Source organism: Theobroma umbraticum, unplaced genomic scaffold (assembly GCF_002168275.2).
Source record: "Theobroma umbraticum cultivar Fairchild unplaced genomic scaffold, ASM216827v3 scaffold_44.0, whole genome shotgun sequence".
NCBI classification, from domain to species: Eukaryota; Viridiplantae; Streptophyta; class Magnoliopsida; order Malvales; family Malvaceae; genus Theobroma; species Theobroma umbraticum.
Window position 1 is genome coordinate 13,579,392 of NW_018397255.1, and position 4,238 is coordinate 13,583,629.

At 28.0% G+C, this 4,238-nt stretch overlaps 1 non-coding gene across 1 annotated transcript; it reads left to right on the forward strand.

Annotated features, from left to right (window-relative positions):
- The first annotated feature begins 315 nt into the window (after positions 1–315).
- On the forward strand, positions 316–422 carry LOC149527673 (small nucleolar RNA R71). The gene has a single exon (XR_016350804.1). It is a non-coding gene; the product is annotated as a small nucleolar RNA R71 (small nucleolar RNA).
- The last annotated feature ends 3,816 nt before the right edge of the window (positions 423–4,238 follow it).

A 4,238-nucleotide genomic window follows, 5' to 3' on the forward strand; every position in this document is an offset into this window, starting at 1 on the left:
GCTATCTCCACAAAAATCACAAGTTATCAAGAGTTTTGGACAACATTAACTCCTACTGTGTCAAATCTTTTTGTAAATATAGCTACTTGTGTAGTCAAAGCATTCAGTGCATCAATCTCATAAACACCACTAGCTTTCCTAGAATTAGATCTTTCTGAAGGCTATTGATAATTATTGGTTGCCATTTCATTTAGTGTATTATAAGCTTCATCAAGATTTTTACCCATCAATGCCCCACTAACAGTGGCATCAATTGTAGATTTGATTGAACTGATCAACCCATTATAGAATGTCTGAACTTGAAGCCATTAAAGAAGCCTATGGTGTGGATATCTTTTAAGCAAATCTTTAAATCATTCCCAAGCTTCATATAAAGATTCACCCTTAAATTGTGTGAAAGAAATTATATTATTCCTCAACTTTTCAATCTTTATAGGTGGAAAGAATTTTTTCAAGAATTTTTTAGCCAATTCCTCCCATGTAGTAATAGATCTAGTGGGCAGTGAATTCAACCAACTCTTTGCCTTATCCTTAGTGAAAAAAAAAGAATCTAAGTTTGATAGCATTATTATTCACCCTATTATATTTGAAAGTGTCATAGATTTTCAAGAAATTAAACAGATGGAAATTAAGATCATCGTTGGGTAACCTACCACCCTGAATGGAAAACTGAATCATTTAAATGTAAGTAGGCTTAATCTCAAAATTGGTTGCATTAATAGGAGGTCTTTTAATGCTTTGTTGCAAGCCTTGCAAAAGGGAACAACATAATACTGCAGAGCTTTGTTCTCTTCAATAATTTGAATGCCAGTATTATTACCATTAATATTACCTTCAGCCATTGTTTGGTTTAGAGTTTGAGTGTGCAAATTTTCCCTTTGAAGTCTTTTAAAAGTTTTTTCTATCTTTGGATCAAAAGGAACAAGATTCAAGTTTTTCCTTTGTATACAATGATCAAAGATGCCTGAAAACAAGAAAAATAAATAAATAAATAAAGGTATGAATTAAAACTAAATTTGCTTACTAAAAATTCTAAAAAAACAATATCTCGACAATGGCGTCAAAAACTTGTTAGTTAAAATTCTACCTACATAAATATACGTATCGAATAGATAGTACATTAGCAAGCTGCGTATTGATCCCTTAAAGAAATGTCTTAAAATTTACTTGATACTAAAATAAAAACAATTTAGTTTTATTCAAACAATCAAAAATTTAATAATAAATTAAATTAACAACTAATCCATTAAAAGTAAACTAATTAATACTAATAATCAAAGCAAAATGATAATTGAATAAAGATCAAATAGGAAGAGCCCAGGATTACAATATCCTCACACTTTATCTAAATTTTACATCTCTCTCTTAACTTAATCCAATGGGTTGAATTGCTAACCTAGAGTATTCAATTATTTATAATGGTCTCTTGAGTCTCTTATAAAAATATTTACTTTAACCAAAATGTTATATTCCTATGCGAATTGAAATTAAAATAGACTCATTAAGTTTAAATTCAAATTCTTGCTATATACAGCATATAAGTATATTCCTATCTTATACATAAATCAATTTATTCATTCAAGCAAATAAATATGATCATATGCTATTCCAATATTAGTTTACACTAAACTCCTTTTTCCAAGTTTGTTTAGGCTCCTAGATCGATTTAATTGGTGCTTAGGTAATTACAAAGTATTAAGAAGAAATTGAAATAAACAATTCTATCCAATTGAAAATAAGCTAAAAGAAGATTAAAAATTTTAACTACATGTTATTTAAATTGCAATCCTAGAAAAATAAATTTTGTTAAATATAGTTGTAAATGTAAATAAAAACATAAGAAATTTAGCTATCAAGAGTAACAAGAACAATAAAAGCTAATGAAAAAAATAAATAAATATTGGCAGCTTGGATCTTCAATCTTTAGTCTCAACTTCTAACTTTGAGTCTCTCTTAGGATTTCTCCTCAATGTGTGTATGGCTAACTTCTCCTCAAGCTAACTATTTATAACTTAACTTAACCTAATTCTACCTAAACTAAACTATTTTGGTCTAAAAACTCCTAATTTAGGCTTAAAATAGATGAAGAGCCCAATAAGAACTTAACTAATGCATAGCCTGATCTTTTCTGCCTTGTTTCTTCAAGTTTTCTTGCTTGATGCCTTGGTACTCCCCCTCTAAGCCACGACACTCCAGTAGCTTCATGCTTTCTCTTGACAACTACTGCGCTCTATCAAATTTGATTGAGATTTCTCGATTTTCGAGGTGGAATTGAGCAAACTGATTTTTTATGGAAATTGTAGTTCTATTTCTTAACTTTTTAATGGTCTAAGAATCGCACCATTTGGACATTTGGAGTGAAAGTTATGCTCAAAATATCGTAACATATACAAACATGGCTTGAGCTCTTTAAGCACCTTTCTCCAATCAATTAAGCCTTATTCTTTTGGGATCTATAAAAATATAAAAACTAATAAATAATAACTAAACTAAGATAAATAAACATAAAATTAGCATAAATAAAACAACTTAATAAAAAAAACTAATTAGAAAAATAACTAAAAATAACTAAAGTGTAACCTAAATTTAAGAACTCAGCTAACTTTTAAGAATAATTTTACAATTTGAAATAAAAGTAATTCTATAAAATAAGATTATCAAGCTGCTGCAAAAGCTTCAACGAAAGGATCAACCTAGAACTCTAAAAAAAAATATTGTTACACACCATGTTGAAAAGAAAAATTGTTACATGCTATGTTTCAAGTGTTAAACTTTAAGAGTTTATGTCTTGGTGAAATATAAAGATAGAGACCAGGTTATGTGTCATGTTTAAAAAAAATATTATTATACTGTCAGTTAAAATTTCACTACGCAAATATACATATCGAATAAATAGTATATTAACAAGCAGAGTGTCGATCCCACAGAGAATTTATATAAAATTTTATTAAGTACTAAAATTAGAACAAATTAATCTTATCCAAACACTCAAAATTAATTGATTAACTAAAACTAATTAACTAAAATTTAAAATAATAGGAAAAATCAAAATAATAATAACTTGAGTAAATATCAAATCAAACAAGCCTAAGATTACAATGTCCCTCACAGTTCATCTAAATCTTACTTCTCTTCCTTAACTTATTTCAATAGGTTGAATTCTTAACTTAATTAATAAACCTAATAATATACATTGATGTTATTTCCATTCTTTAGCTTGTATATCGACTACAATATGTCGAGAAATTGACAATGAGAGATGACAATGGTGGTAAAATTAGAGAGAGTTGGATGGCGGAAGAGAGAAATCGAGAGCATAGTAGATGAATGTGGGAGAGAGAAATTGATAAAAGTATAAAGAGCTAGATAGCAAAAGAGAAATCAAGAGCATAATAAATGGATGCTAGATGGAGTAATTAGGAGGGAAAATTAAGATAAATAATTTAATTTATCTAAAATGGCTTCAAGGGTATTTTTGTCAAGTTATGATAAAAATTAGATAAAAATTGTTAATTGTTATAAAAAATAACTTTATAAGAACAAATAAAGATAACTTAAAAGAATACTTAAAGAGAAGAAAGAAAGTATTTAGGAAGAGAGAAGAAATCTTATTGAAGTGTGTATATAAATTAACTAAGGGGGCCTATTTATAGGTAAATAACCCTTTTATAAGATGAAGATAACACTTAGAGATTAGATAGATTATATCCTAATCTAATCTGATTTACATCAAATCTAGATATAGATAACATGAATGGATATTCACAAAATATTCATAACACTCTTCCTTGAATATCCATTATATTAAGAATATGTCTCATTAAAACCTCACAAGGAAAAAACCTCATGGGAAAAAAATCCAAGTGAAGGAAAAAGAGTATATAATTCTTTTCAAGAATACGTCTATGAAATACTGCCTTATTAAAAACCTTAGCAAGAAAAACCCAGTGGGAAAAAACTAGATGAAAGAAAAAAAAGTACAGTGCGTATTTTACTCCCCCTAACAATTACATTATTTAAGATCTTTAAAATGGCACATCTTGATCTTTTGTACCAACTTTTTAAATGTTGTAGTTGGAAGAGCTTTAGTAAACAAATCTGCTAGATTGTCACTTGAACAAATTTGTTAAACACTAAGATCACTTTTTTCTTGAAAATCATGAGTGAAAAAGAATTTTGGTAAAATATGTTTTGTTCGATCACATTTAATGTATCCTTCCTTTAACTGTGCTATGCAA